This window comes from Miscanthus floridulus, chromosome 2 (genome assembly GCF_019320115.1).
Source record: "Miscanthus floridulus cultivar M001 chromosome 2, ASM1932011v1, whole genome shotgun sequence".
NCBI lineage: Eukaryota > Viridiplantae > Streptophyta > Magnoliopsida > Poales > Poaceae > Miscanthus > Miscanthus floridulus.
The window spans coordinates 42,071,308-42,087,973 of record NC_089581.1 but is presented as its reverse complement, the minus strand read 5'-3'; the positions used below and the strand labels follow the sequence as shown (position 1 = coordinate 42,087,973).

Below are 16,666 nucleotides of genomic sequence, written 5' to 3'. Positions count from 1 at the left end.
TTGCATTTTTAAAGCTCATCCAGTGCTTACAAACATTGGCGGATCCAGGGGGGGGCTGCAGCCCCCCCGGGAGAGTGATTTTGCATTGATATTACTGTAGAATTACTGTAGAAAAAAATGTGATTTCATCATTAATCTTCGACATTTGTTCTAAATCTCTATTGATTAGCCCCCCCTGAGATGCTCATCCTGGATCCGCCACTGCTTACAAATTAGCTAATCCATCGGCTAATCAAGTGCATCAGGCTTATCAATTAAGTGACATAACTCAATCAAGTGCTTACAAAACTTCCATCAACTACCAACAGTTGCTGCTCCAACATTCTGACACTGTGATGTACTACTCCACAAAATACTATACTTAGCTCGCAAAATACTGTAGTTAGGCCTGTCCAAAATGCTATACTTAGCCGGTGGGAGGCTGGAGGTGACGCGCGAGGAGGCCGGCGGCGGCGGTGCGGGAGGCCCCCGGCGACGCGCCAGTCCAGGGTCACGGGCACGTGGGAGGCCGGCGGCCACGCGCGAGGCCAGCGGGTAATAAGGCCCCTTTGGCGGTTTTACCAGTAAGTCAAAGCCGAAAAATTGTTTTTTTTTTTGCTTTTAGTTCATTTTAACTCTGACTTATAAAATAGCTTTACGCTACCGTATTTGATTTGCGCAAAATAGACGAAGCCGAAGCCGTGGTAAAGAGGCCCTAGGTTAGTGAATCTCTGTCCGCCGAGTCCGTTCTCCACGAGCGCTCCACTCCTCGCACCCGACTCAGCCGCCCAGATCCCCAGCCCGCCTCTCCCTCGGTGGCAGTTCCTCGCCGGGGTCGTGCCCTCCCCTTCCTTCATCCCCTCCTCAGGTACCACTCTCTCCTAGTCTCTTCCCTTCACTTACTCCCTCGTGGTCTGGGGTCCCGTGTCCTTGCGCCGATTAGGCGGATTCCGAGCTCCGGGTCTCATGATTCGGGAGGCGCGGGTGCGATTTTAGCAAGAGATCAGTTATCCAGTTTTGCTGCGATTTTAGGGTTCGACGCGCGACGATACGTGATTGGTCGCTCTGACTTGATTTCGGCCTTTTGGGGTGCACCTAATATTTGTGGAGTCTAATGGTTGTATATGCATCCCTAGTCGGCGCAGATTCCTTAGTTTAGGCTTGCTTAATCTTAGAAAAACGGTGCCAGTGAAGTTATGTTTGAGTGAAGAGATAAACTCGATTGGATAAGCTAATTGACATACCAAGAGTGCCATATGCACCCTCTTATAGATTAATAGATACGTGTTGTTCAGAGGGCAAAAGGTCTATTTATGCTGTTTTCTATGTGTGCATCTGCTGGAAACCAATCCGTACTTAAGTGACTTGTGCCTTCTAACAGATTTTTCATGTCTGTGGCTAGAACCTATGGATGGACAGGTAGAGAACTTTGTGGGGCATGACGAAGGTGGATTGCCTCAAGTTCCTTACGACGGAGAGCAGCCAAACCCGTATGATGATGTCGCGAAGCAGTACAGTGAAGAGCTAGGTGACCAGTACAACGAGCAACCTGGTGCCCAATTTGATGAAGGGTCTGGGAATCCGTATAACGAAGAGCAAGCAGACTTGTACAGTGAGGAAACTGGCATCAGTACAATGAGGACCCAGCAAATTCTTACCAGGAAGAGCTGGAGAATGCATTCAGTGGGGACCCGGACATGGCCCAACAGGACAACTCGCAGGTCAACAATGTTGACGATAACAAATGGCCTGGATGGCCAGGAGAGAGTGTTTTCCGTATACTGGTTCCAGCTCAGAAGGTCGGAGCTATCATTGGCCGCAAAGGGGAGTTTATCAAGAAGATGTGCGAGGAGACTAAAGTGCGCATCAAAATACTTGATGGCCCGCCTGGTGTACCAGAAAGAGCAGTAAGTGCCTTTATGAAATTTGTATTTGATATAAGTTAGTAGTCTCATTGGTTCAAACTAGCATATGTGCCACTCGGTGTGCAGGTCCACCCATGAAGTTCACTTTGTTTTATTTCATGACGCTTGTTTGGTACTAGCTGGTCTGCTAGGAACATCTTATGTAGATCTAGATACTGTACCTCGTACTCAGTCCACTCCACATATGAGCACTGGAGCTGGTCTATGCTGTTGCTCGTTTCAACATAAAACATCATTATATCAGGGGAAACAGATAAGATGGACTGTTTGTCCAACAGCTGAACTTTAGTTACTGAATCTTAAAGCAGCTTTGTTTCGGTTTTCCTAAAATCTAGGAACATTTTGTTTTATTTTAGTTGAGGGTTTGCAATGGGTCCTGAAACTGGTAATATTTTCCTTAGCTAGTGTGGGTTTTGAATCTTGTATCAAATGCACATTATAAGTTATATAATATAATAACTCGACATCTTTGTGTAAGGAACATGTCAATTTTTCTTTATGGCTCCTAGTTGGGATCATCCTTTCTTCACAACTTCAACTTAATAAATGTGCCACAACTCAGTGTAAGAATTAAGAAGCATAGTTAATATCCTGACAACACTGAGAAAGTTAAACAGTGAAGTTCTGCACACTAAAGAGTAGCTCTAAAACTGACTTAAAAAAGTGACTGTCGGGTTCATAAACCCGGGGTCCCTCATGGAACGGCTTCCCAACAAAGGCTCGGCCCAACAGACAATGTTGTGAAGCAACGCGCAACTCATGGGCCGGTCCAAATACCAAGACGACAGGCCAGAAGGACGGTCCAATCTCCGACCGGAAGGCCTGGCCGAGGAGGAACGACGCCCGCTTCCGACTTCGGCCCACCTCTCCTACCGGAGCACTCGTTTCGGTCTCCAGCCCGCCTCCGGGCGGCCTCTCCGACCGGAAGGCCTGACCAAACACCACTTCCGACTCCAACCCGCTTCTTCGACCGGGAATGCGCCGAACCCCTGCTTACAGCTCCTCTCCGACTAGCGCAATCAGAGCCGACTGGGACCAGCCGACCGGGGACGTCCACTCGGTAAGGACCAGGAAACAGACGGAGAAAGTAAGGCAGCGCACTCAAGTCAATCGCAATACCGAGGACCGTACCCTGTACATCTGCAGGACAGTACCTGCGACCTCCCTGACATGACAGAACCCAAGCAGTGTTGTAGGCGTCGACATTTTCCCCTACAGTGTTGTAGGCGCCATCAACTCTCATACCAGACAAATACGGTAAGGCTCCTCCACGTGCCTCTGAGGCGTCGACAGTGTTGTGGGCGCCGGCATTTACCGTACCAGACGAACATGGTAAAACCCCTTACATTCCTCTGGGTATCAACAATATGGCAGGCACCGATATCTGCCATATCAGAAGAAGAAGACGCAACCTCCCATGTGCATCTGACATCAAACAGTATTGCGGGCGCCTACCATCATCCTGTACCCGCCGGTATCGGCAACAAGACTTAGTAGCATACATATTCTCTCCCTCCCTCTTGTAAGGCCATCCCCTTCAAATATAAAAGGGGATGCGCTCTCTCCCAAAAGACAGAGAATTCAGATCGATCAAGTTCACTAGTACACAACAACAGAACCACCAGGTTCAAACCTCGAGCACACGCTCGAACACACAGCATATAGCGGAGCTCCTGTCACTCTCGCCCCCTCTGACCAGAGTTCAACCGGACCTCTTATACCCCCATCTTTCTCCTTCTCGTTTGTAACCCCACTGCAAACTTCGAGCATCTGGGCTTAGGAATAAAGTCACCGACGGACTCAAACTGGACGTAGGACACGTTGCATAAACCAGTATAAACCCTGTGTCATTGAGTGCTAGGCCACCTTCGATCACAACGTACGGCAAAACTATAAATATTTACGTGTTGATCACTTTCTGCACCGACAGTGACCGTCCACCAAAGGCCAAAATTGGGAAGCTTTGATAATATAACACATATTAATGTTTGCAGGTTGTGACTGCAGTCTAAGGCCCCAAACCAAACAATGTTTCCAAAATGGTTGATCGGACATGGTTCTGAAAGTCCAGTTTTGTGCTCCCGTGCTGCAAATATGAATATGTCATTTGATTATTGGATGAAGATCTCTTTCAAGATGCTCCTTAAACTATCTGGTAATTTCATTACCTTTTTTATTTTGAACAAAAGGAATAACTAAAGGGAAGAGGTAAAAGGATAAAAATGTACCAAGTTGTCTGCATGCAAATGAATATTTTAAAATTCATCTGATGATGACATAGGTATTGAATTTGATTTTTGGATGAAGATCTCTTTCAAGCTGTTCCATAAACTATCTGTTAATTTCATGACCTTTTTTATTTTTTTTTACTGAAGGAAATAACTAAAGGGAAGAGGTAAAAGGATAAAAAATGTACCAAGTTGTCTACATGCAAATGAATATACTACATGCACTACGTAATTTAAAAATTCATCTGCATGATGACATAGGTATTGAATTTTTCTCACAAAGTATACAAATACATACATTCGGAGAAGTATAACTCTTTGTTATATTGTGCTTTGGAAGATCAAGTGTTTGCTTAAGAAAAAAAAAATCATGCTATTTACATGATCGGCAAGTGAGTAAAAGAGAAAAATGTACCTATTCTTTCATCATTTGACATTAGTGAATTCCAAACAAAAAAAGGTCGATGCATTTAATAAAATATGAAACAATAACTATTGGTGAAGGACATCGCGTTTGATAAATAAGGTTACTAAGTGAATAACAAAAGAAAAACAACTCTTCTGATCGGTTACTTGAATGCTTCACCAGTATTGATTAAATGTGTAGGATCATAGGATGGAATGCTCTACTCAACTTGTTTCAAAAAAAAAAAGAATGCTCTACTAAACTTTGGAAGTTCTCATTTGTGCTGGCATTTCAGCATCGGATGCATTTGTTGTTGTGTGCTTGAGCAACAATTACTATTGTAGTATGAATAAAGTAAAGTTAAGCTTAAGTAGAATGTTCATATGACTATATTTTGGAATTACTATTTTATGCGGTTCATGTGGAAAATGTATATGCGTTATTAAACCATACTGTTGTAAAACCATAGTTTATTTCTTTTGTGAAGAGAGGCATCATTTAACTTTGCTAGTAGGGTGTATATAGAATCTCTTGATTACAAGTAACCCAAATAGGAAAGTTTTGGCAATTAGAAATTTTGAAGTTGACCTAATCAAACTTACTTATGGCACTGACCATTCATTATACACTTGTTCCAGACGCACATATTTTTGTGAATGCTAGTGTCATCATACCTTATGCCGTTCATTGAGCTCATCTAGGTCTAATCATTAAGCAATACTAATGTTTTGCGCTGTCAGCCCCTTTTAACTATTAATTCATTTGATGAATTTGTCACTTTCACCTTTAAGGTAATGATTTCAGCAAAGGATGAACCAGAGGCACCTCTCTCTCCAGCTGTGGATGGCTTACTTAGAGTTCATAAAAGAATAACTGATAGTTCAGATGGTGAATCTGGTCGGCCTCAACGAAGTGCTGGTAATATAGGACCAACACGACTTCTAGTGCCATCTTCGCAAGCTGGCAGCCTTATTGGCAAGCAGGGAGCAACTATTAAATCAATACAAGATTCTTCTAAGTCCGTTGTCCGTATTGTTGGTAAGTTTCGTCACGTTTCTTCCTATGCTATATATGCTGGATCTATCCCTCTTTGATATGTTGCATGAGTTCCATCCTTAGCTGTGTGTTGTGACCTGCAGCTTGGTTAATGGCCATTAGGAAATTATGATACTACTTCCCTTTGCTATCCACATAAATAAATGCGTCTTATTTGGTTCTTCAATGTGGAATCTAGTCTGTTTAACTGATTTCTATGGATCCATGCCAAGCACCAACCTGTTCGGCATTAAAGAAAAATACTCTTCTGAGCTGGACATTTAGATGTAAACTGTGGAATCTAGTCTGTTTAACTGATTTACCATGAAACTTGGAAACTAAATGATGTTATAGTTCTTTTTTAAATAAAAAACAATGAGAAAAAAGAGTTTGTTGGTGATGCTTTGACATGTGTTGTTATAAAGGACCTAAAAGTTCTTTGATCTACTGGTTATGTTTTTAGAGAACAATGTTACACATACAGGCATTTTTTAAAAGATTTACTGATTTGTATTGCAGAAAATATAACTACACACATACTACAATATAATTAAACTTTTACCTTCTTCCTTTGTTCACTGTGCTGATTATCATAGGATTTATCTTTAGTCATGTTTTTTTCTACTCCATACCCGGGTGAAAATCTTCTCTCCGGCACCGGAATTTTTTGCTTTCCTTTTCTTCCCCTTTCTTCTTCCCAAATAGCATGCATGGAAGGAAATAAGCATGTATGGAACGGAATAAAACCAAGATTCGGGTGAAAATCTTCTCTTCCACATCACAATTTTAGTTAATGTCAACTTATGGACACTCAACTTGTGCTAGAGTTATGCTGATTATTTTGGTCTAATTTCTAGGTAGAATTGGTTTCACTATAAATTCGGGTGAATATCTTCTCTCCCATACCCCATTTTAGTTGCTGTCAACTTGTGCTAGATTAACACTCGTACTAGAGTTACAGTGATTATTTTAGTGTAATTTCTAGGTAGAATTGGCGTAACTAAAAATTCGGGTGTGGGGAATATATATATTTCACCCTATTCTTACAACACCTTTAATCTGGGTGTGGAACTCTTGCTCATAAAATTTGGGTGTAGGAAGCAAAATTTTCACCTGGGCATGATATAGCAAAACTGTTAGTCATTTGTTTGTATATTTGTACTGGTATGTTGTTATCCTCCAAGGGTGCAAACTTCTAATTCGAGGTTTTGTACTTTTGTTCAGAGAATGTGCCTCCTGTTGCACTACATGATGATAGAGTTGTGGAGATACAAGGCAAGCCTCTTGGTGTCCAAAAAGCAGTGGAATTAATAGCGAGTCACTTAAGAAAACACTACACCACAACACTAATATAGCGTCACACGTGTGTCGTTATAAGTTCACTAATACCGTTGAACTGTTGGTCGGTATAGCTGGCCCACAGATCAAGTGTCGGTAAATGTACCTTTTGCGTTGAACTATCAGTCGGTATAGATATTTGGCTGTACAGTCGAACCATCGGTCGGGATAGATACACAAAGAAGGACGAACCTTCGGTCGGTATAGAGTGGTGCGCGCTCTGAAAAAGAAAAAAAGGCCCGTTCGTGGGAAGATAAAGATGGGCCTTCACGCCAGCAGCCCCAACTCCCAAACCCTATCTGCTTTTCTCCCTCTCCCATTCACCCGCCGCCATCCGCAATCTCATCCCCCTTGCCCGTCTCCCCCAAATCGCCACACACGGCGCGCTGGTTCCTCCCTCAGCCGCCTGCCGCCCTCCTCCACCACATCTCGATAGCCCCTCCTCCAGAACCTACAGCCCTCCCACCGCCCCTCCACCTGCAGCCTCCTGCCGCCCCTCCACCAGTCCACCCGCAGCACTCCTCCGCCCTTCAACCTGCAGGGGCGCGCCGCCCCCGATCTACAAGCACGCGACGCTCGACCTGCTTGCGAGCTTGTACCGTCCGCCGCCGGACGTGCAGGCACACTCCGCCCCCGACCTGCTGGCGGCTGAAACTGTCCGCTGACCGGACCTGCAGGTGTGCGCCGCCCCGATCTGCAGGCTACAGGCCTGGCTCCTGCCGGTTCTATCATTGCATTGCAAGGGAAGTAGCATCATTAATCTGTTCCATCTTAAATATGTTCTTATCTGTCAAGTGCATCCTGCTCTTCCCTGATTCATGTACGTTGACAGTTATAGGAATTCAAGTAGTAAAGGGGAAGACTCCCGCATGTGTATCCTGCTCACTCCATTCTTCTATTCTTTACCTATTCAGCTTGGTATCCAATTTAGTTGTTGGCTTCAGTGAAATTAGTATTCTTGACCCTAGAAAGATCAACTGATTAATATCATAAACTATAATTTGGAGAAGTCTGACCACTTTGTATTACCATAGGGATAGTGGTTTCTAATCAGATGCGATTCATATATGCAAATAATTGTCTGAAACCTTTGTAATTGTAGGACTCCGAATATATATTCTGCCCACAAATTGTGTCTTCTATATTAATCGTAGCTATTATCGTCCCTTTTTGTAAAATTAGTCCCCTTACATTTTTCTCGCAGTTTCCTTATTACTTTGTTCGGTACATCTTTGATTTTTCAGGCTATCACATTAGTTTGGGAGCTGCTGCTGCTGCTAATTTGTTCTTTAATATATAGATGAAAAATATGTTCTGCTGTATCAATACAGAAGCCTAATAAGGCATTATGGAATGTTAAGGATTGCTGATGTTCTAATGAATGTAGTATTGCTTATTTGCACCTGCTTTCGGCTTGAGTTGTTCTATTTACTTAGACCTTAATTGCTTTTGTTGCGAATGATCCTTTTCCATTATAGAATGTTCTGGGTCAGCTTATCTGCATACATGCACAGTTGCTTACAAAATACTGAAAACAGAATTAACATGATCCATGCACCTTTATAGGTCCAAATGCCAAAGTATATATGCCAAGGCATGCATACAGTGTGTTAAAAAGTTTTTTTTTTTTACTTTTGCAATATATGGTACTAAATGATAACCTGGTCTGAAATTAATTTTTTTTTGTACTCTGTACAGCCCAAATCTTTGAGAACAGCCTTAAATATGAACACAATGTCAGATTCCTCAATGTTGCCTCCAGTTCAGAGTCAAGCTTCAGTTTCTTTTCAATGCAATGATCACCAGCTCAGGGCTACCTAAGCCTCTGGTATGCCACTGAACCCATGCCCCCTGTTGCTACCGTGTTATTCCCAAATTTGTCATCTGTAGAGCTAAGATAACAGGCATACACTAAGCATATTGCACAATGAAGAAGATGATTATACTTTACTATATATGTCTCATTTCCACCGGACTGTTCAAGTAGCTCAGCCATAAAGAGAATTGCCCTCCACTATCACCTTCTACTTTGCATGACAACTTTATATTTGAAACTTAAAAAAGTTGTGCTATAATTACCCACTTTGCTTTATACTCAGACATTGTCATCTGTTTTTATTTTTTGTGACTTTACGTACGTGTTCTTCATGCAACCTATCTCTAAACAAACCAGACCATCCTACTTTTCAATATATTGATTCTCACTTTTCTTGCTATAATTGTTTCTTTGGGGATCCATACTGATCACTACTACTTGCACCGTATGTGCTCATTTTATAGCCTCTATCGTTTCTCATAGCTTCCTATAGGCATTACATACTCTTGAATTAAACTGATTGTGGCTATCAAATATTCTCATAGCCCCCTTCTATTGGCATTACATATTCTTGAATTAAACTGATAATGGCTACATTCAAAATGTCATCCTTTTTAATCACGGATTCACATTTGCATGCCAATCCTTGCAGGGATTACATGGCCATGGTGAATCTCTACTTAATTTATACAGTTTCTCCCAAACATAACTAGGCATGACAAAACTCTACTTAATTTTTTTCTTGAATATTTCTGCTCATTTGTCATCAAACAAATTACCATGGCCACTCCTAATTAGCTTTAGCTAGGTCGGCTTTAATGATGCTACTGTCCACTCCTGATCAGCTTTACCATTGACTTGGACCACCCGTTTCTCGCATCCAGTTGATGCAGAACACTTACTGTATATGTACATTAATGGAGTATTCATACAGATATAACATGCAGATAGCACCTAGTGATTCTATGGAGTATTCAGAACACTTACTGTATATGTACATTAATGGAGTATTCATACAGATATAGCTTTCAGGAGTCCTATCAAGGCCAATGATGCTGACGTCCACTTCCAATCAGCTTTACCAAAGACTTAGACCATCTGCTTCTTAGCATCCAGTTGGTTTAGACTACTTACTGTATATTCATTGATGGAGCATTCTGTCCCTCGGTGTGCTACCTGGCTAAACATGCCACTAATTGTATATGTTATGTCATGCATCCGAATTTCTCAGTTAGTATGCCTGTTGCTCCTTATACGCGTTCCTTGCACCATGTGCCTGGCAATTTCTGTTTGGTAGGAGTACCTCCATCTTATGAAATTTCTGAAGGTCTCTTAGTGTGGATGCCTCTCACTGCACCATAGATGACATAAAGTTAATGAAGTATAGTAGAAGTAACTTTGAGTGATTTTGGTGGTTTCCCTTATTCTAAATGACAATATCCATTTAAGACAACTTTCACTATTGCATTCACTATTCCAATAATCACTGGTACGAGCTCGGTCGAAACATAGTAGTGTAAGTATTGCTGGGACAGTTCATCTTTCGGTGTAGGGCTAAAAATAGAGTTCATCATTAAGTATCTACAATAATTGATTCTGATTGTGTTGCTGCTTGCCTAGTTTAGTCTGCGTTACTAGTGATATAAAATTTCATAAAGCTTAGAGGGAGTTTTTCATATATTGCTATGGAGTTTTTCATATCCTATGAATGCAACCACAAGTGGAGTCTCTCTCTCTACTAATAGTAGAGGTGAGTTATGTTACACATATAGGTGAAGCTGCCTATAATTAAGTAACAAGTGTGCATACTTGATAGTGTACTAGACTATCTAGGCTCTCAATATGCTCGTGTCTTTCTTTCAAATAAGTTGACAATCTTCAAATAGATAACAGTTGTTCTATAGAAGCTTAAAAACCTGGCTAAAAGAACCTTGCATTTTTTTTCATAGACAACACCTTTGCACATGTGTGTTTTATTCCTGATCAAGTATTATTTGGCTCTTTGCAAGTGTTTGATGAGGCTATCTCTAAATTGCAGCAAGAGGATCAAGGTGCTCATGGTGGCTATTTTTGTTCATGACTTCCTAGTGACAAGATTCTGTTGCGTGAGCAAAACATATGAGTTGTGAGCTGTACAGGCCAACATCTTAATTGAGTAGGTAGTTCAGTGAGCTAGCTTGGTTATTGCCTTTGTATTTCGTGTGAAAAAATGTACAAGTACAAATGTTGATGGTTTCAATGACAATGATGACATGTTTTGTCAATTGTGAGCTTTGTTCCAATTTATGTGTTTCATGTGTGTGTGTCTTAATGTCGGACATGGTTAATGTTGATTGTATGGTTAAAATATAAATAAATGATGTTATATGGTTAATGTAAGCCTAGCGTTAGATAGCTGATTAGCAACATATATATTGTCTCTATGTGAATGATTCGCGTTGGATTGTTAGTTGCTAAAAGTATTTATAGCTTCAAACTATGTGTCGGTATATGTAGCCCCTAAGGCGTCAGACTGTCGGTCGCTAAAAATGTGTCGGTCGGCGTAGGCTATACCGACGCCACTTTCAGCGGCTGCAAGTAAGTGTCGGCATAGATCTATACCGACCGACAGAGCGTCGCTATATCGACCTATACCGACCGACGGTACGTCCCTAGTCTGGGGCTGTGGTGTAATGAAATTTCTTGTTGACCGCAGTGTTCTTCCATTGTTTGAAACACATGTAAGTTTTTTTGTTTATTTTGGCATGTTGTATTTGTGTCAGTAATAGTGCTTTGCATGCAGTGTGTGACAATGTAAATTTTAATCTCTGCAGATGAAAATGCATGGTATGCCGAGGGAGCAACCAGTGCCACCTCTCCAGCATTGGGGGCCTCCTCCGAACATTCCTCCAGGTGGTCCTGGTTTTGGAGGAATCCACAGTTGATGCCTCCAAGGCCTCGTTTAGTTCACGAAATTTTTTGGAAAATGGTACTATAACACTTTCGTTGTTATTTGGTAATTAGTGTCCAATCATAGTCTAATTAGACTTAAAAGATTCGTCTCGTAAATTTCATCTAAACTGTGTAATTAGTTTTATTTTTTATTTATATTTAATGCTTCATGCGTCCAAAGATTCGATGTGACAGAAAATCTTGAAATTTTTTGCAAAATGAAGTGCAACTAAACAGCACCCAAGGCCGCAAGACAGTTATTATCCTCCTGATGCCCCCCCTATGGAAAAGCAGCCGCACTATGGTATTTCTGCATATGGTAGGGAGGCCCCACCAAGTGGTGCTTCTGCTGCAGGGATTCAACGACCCTCTATTGCAGGTTCTCAGGTAAGTTCTATTGCACTTAAGATGGTTTGTGCTTTCATTTGGTTGGTGTGCCAAGCAGGTACTGATTTTTATGTATTTTTGAAAGGTGCCTATGCTGATGCTGTGATTGGGGCAGCTGGTGCTAGTATCAATTATATCCGTAGAAACAGTGGCGCAACAGTAACTATTCAAGAAAGCAGAGGTGCACCTGGAGAGATGACTGTGGAGATAATTGGGACTGCAGCCCAAGTTCAAACTGCTGAGCAACTGATCCAGGTACCTTTTTCTGCCGTGCGTTGCACGTGTCATAAATTTTGTCAGCTAATTCGGATTGTGCTCTTTCGTTCTAGAATTTGCTCACGTGATGCTAATCTGACCTTTTACTTTGATGATTGTCAGCTAATTCGGATTGCCAGCTTTCGATGGCCCCCTTGCTGTTAGCTAATAATGTGACCTTTCGTTCTAGAATATATTGCACCATCTCTTTTAACCAAAACATATTTCACCTTTCGATGGCCCCCTTGCTGTTAGCTAATAATGTGCCTTTTACTTTGCAGAATTTCATGGCAGAGGCTGCTCCCCCAGGCCCGCCACCAGCTTCTAACCCTCCCGCTCCACCAGTTGATCCGAGCTATGGCTCTTACCCACCACCATATGGAGCAGCTCCTTCGGCGGTTGCCAGGCCTCATCCGCAGTACAACGGTGGGAGCTACGGTGGCCCGACCTACCCTCCCAGCTATGGTTATTAGTATTCATTCAAGTAGTAGCAAACCGAGGATTTGTCCTCTTTTCTTTCCTGAAGGATCTGTCCTCACGGTGTCTTTTTCCTGGTGTGATGGTAAGGATTTAGTTGCCGAATAATGACAGTGTGGAGCTGAACGCCCTCCTGCTACTGTGTATGGTAAAGATCATTATGGTAGTCACATCCATGATGAGTATGTTATGTGATCGTTGCTCGGTCATTGTTCTGTGTATGTGAGCGCCGACAGTGCGTCCTTAAACTCCGAGCTTTGCTACTGTCTGCATGTTTGTATTTGGAGCTTTGCCTAAGTCCCGTTCGGCTTATCCCATATTCAGCTTGGCTTATCCCATATTCGGTTTATTCGGCTTGTTTTTTCAGCCGGAACAGAGTGTTTTTCAGCCAGTTTCAATCAAAATTCAGCAAGCCGAACGAAGCCTAAGGCAACTTGTGGACAAACTTGAAAGATGAAGGTGACCCAATGTTATACGGTTTTCAAACGGAGAGAAACAACATTATGAATAATAGTATTCTAGTCCGATCATGAGATGTATATTGTCTGTGAAAGACATGTTTGCGCACCGGAAAAAACAAACGTGTCAACCTCGATTTTTTTTTAATTTTAACACTTTTTGTAAACTAATTTTAAATCTAACACTTTTTTAAAAAAAAACTAACACTTTTGGCTGCGTCTATTGCCATGGCGCGGCGAAAAGCCTTGCATGGTGGTGTGACGGGTGGATGACGTGGCGACGACTGAAAATGTTGATCGGTGACATGGTAGGGTCTGCTGCGCCACTGATCTTGACGCGGCAGTGACACGCCCTGATCGGTGGCGCGGTAGAGCCGAATAAAAGCGTCGTGGCCCAGTCCCGCCTGTCCGAGCACGCCCGCCTGCCTGGCCGCCTGTCCGCCGTGCCTTCGCGCCCGTCGCCCCGCCTGCCCGCTCGCCACTCCCAAGTGTTGTCTCCCTCCCTTCCCTTCCATTCCCCGGGCGCCTCCCTCCTTCCTCGGTCTCGTTCAAGGTAATAACGTACTTTTTTATTTTCGTTTGAACGGTGGATTGGAATATTATGAATGAGAGTTAAGGTTAGGAGGAAAATTATGTTTGGGAACTATGGGCTACGGTTTGGAGAAAGATATTAGTTTGATTTTGCCAATGTTAAGGTTAATTATTTAGTTAGAAGTATGTTTACCATGTATATTTTTGTTGCTATAAGTGTTGGTTATATTATTTTAGTTGCAATGCACATGATTATATTTTATATTAATTATAACTGAACGGGAGCTGCTGTCGGTGCTGTAAACAACTACAAGTGCTGCCATGACCGTGCGCAAGTTGAAACGAATATGAAGCAAATAAATAGAGTTCGTGCGCAAGTTGACAAGTTGCCACATAACATTTTCATTGGTTTACGAGTCTGCAAGTTTCGGACGACAATATTCGTTCGACATAACCAACTAAGTCCTAGGAGTGTACGGATCCCTCGGACGCCTCTTGAAAACCGCGTCGTCCTGTGGAAGAAGGGGGTCGTCGTACTCTACCTCAAGAGGGGGTACATCTGGTGCGACGTGGGAGGGGTCATCCTGTTATAAATTGATAAACAAAGGTATAGAGTATTCAAATTAATAATATTCAAATTAACATTATGTAGCATTGCTAAATTTGAACTACTTGTTATGCAATATGAACACAATATGAAAGCACCTGCTGCCCTCGTCTTCTATGTCTGCTAGCCTTGTGACCAGATTTTTTGCAAACGGAGCAAAGATTCCTGCCACGGGTCTCGTTGAAGTCTCCCCTCCGTACATGTCCACTACTACACAAACTTTAATGGAGGCGGGCGTTTTTGATTTTCCGCGGTGGGCAAAGCCGTCCGCCACGGCCTAGAGGCCACGGTAAATCGTGGCTTAACCGCGGCGGGCGGCTTTGCCCGCCGCGGTTAACCGATTTACCGCGGCGGGCGGTGTAACGTGTCCGCCGCGGTAAATATACTTTTACCACGGCGGTCATGTTGAACCGTCCGTCGCGGTAAATTATTTTACCGCGGCGGACACCTTTCGTGGCCCGCCGCGGTTATGTTCGTTAGCCGTGGCGGGCATTATTATTTGCCTGCCTCGGTAAATTATTTTCTGAATTAAAAAAATACAGCAGGCATATAATTAAATTCAAATTCAAATTCAAATTTAAATCACATCTAGATTTCACAGATTAAACTTAAAAAGTATGCAGGCATTACACATGAGATAATATACATATATATACATTCACTTAGTCGTTCTTGTCATCGTTAATTCATTATATTTACATATTAAAGTCGTTATACATGCCCTAAGGAGTAATCTTGCGGACGCATCATCGTGGGCCATTTCCTCAGCCTCTCGTACTCCGGTAAAATCGCTAGCTGGCTGTTCTCATTGAAGAACGTGCTCCCTTCAAGCACACATTTGTCTAAGACAAACTTACATATGTCCGCCTTTGTCTGCTTGAAGGAGTGTTGGGTGCTCTACACGTCTCTCTACCAGTTCAATCCATTCTTGAGCACCCTCCAACTGCTGCTGTACTGCTTGCACTCCCTCAGGTACTCACAGACGTAGAAGCCACAGGTTTGTGATCCTACCGGTTGTTTGGCACACTGCATGATCGATACACAAGCATTAGAATACAGGCATTAGAACGCTTATGAACAGAAAACACAATTAAACCTTTCAAATACTTACCGGAAAGTTGCGTCTGATTTTGATACGGTTCTTATGCTTAGCCTTAAAATTCTCTGTTCTTCGATCATAGCATTCAGGATCCTTCACGTACTCCTTATAAGCGCTATACGAAATGTACTAGTATTAGACAGGGCATTAGAACGCATATGAGAAGACAGTTCAGTCACTTACACTCTGAGGCAATCTTCAAAGGCCTTGTACCCTTTTAAGTTTGTCATTCTCAACGAATCAAATACGCAGGCCCTGCCATCCTGAGGGTAGATGATAAATGCAACCCAGTGACCCTCGAGGCCTTGGCTGCGCCATTGAAACAAAATACAGGTTACGACGAGAAATAATAATACTAGCTAGCTACCCACTTATCTCTACAGGCATGTCTTCGACTTACCCAAAGTGGTAGGCAGCTACGATACACCCATTTCTCCTGATCTTCTTCATTGCTCCTAGTATGTACCTTGAAATGTTCAACTTCTCATTGTCCATCAGTTTCTTCCTATGCGCCTCTCTCTGTCGCTTGGTCAAGTCTTTCATGGTTGGATGATTGTTATCTAGGTGGTAACCAATGATGACTCTTTGAGCAATATGCATTGGAGATAGATAGATAACATCAAGTTTTAGTTCCTTGGATATATAGGCCATCAACCTGCAAGGACAAGCCATCGTGGCATATATAAGTAGTCTTGACCGATTCAAAGGCAGGTGATATGTGAAACTCGCAATTCATCACTTACATAGAGAACAAGGTGACTTGGGCGATGTCAAGGTCTTGTTCCCGTAGTAGTCTGTACATGTCGTGGAAGTCCACGGGGAGTTCTACATCGTTGCTGGGCAAGTGGAAGTACTCTGCCATAACCTTGACTAGAAAACCATGTAGGCCAGCTTTTGCCGCTTCCATGTACCAGAGATGAAACCTCCTTGTCTCCCACCTTTCCTCATCGACGAGCTGGGCCTTGGTTATCATGAACTTCCCATGCTCGTAATGGCCGGGGCAGTCATCCGATTCAGGAAATAGATGGAAAGGTGATCTCGGCCTGGGATAGAAATGTTAGTACCATATTATGGCAAAGAAAAGTTATTAGCAAATTATGCTCGCCGCTACCATACCTTTCGAACTCAAGTGAGTATGTGAGATGCCCTTGGTCGCCTTTAGTCTTCGTCGGCGGTGGAGCACAGTGGCTTGTG

At 42.7% G+C, this 16,666-nt stretch overlaps 1 pseudogene; it reads left to right on the top strand.

The window, feature by feature from the left end:
- The first annotated feature begins 701 nt into the window (after positions 1-701).
- On the top strand, positions 702-13,028 carry LOC136522712 (flowering locus K homology domain-like; annotated as a pseudogene).
- Positions 13,029-16,666: the final 3,638 nt, after the last annotated feature.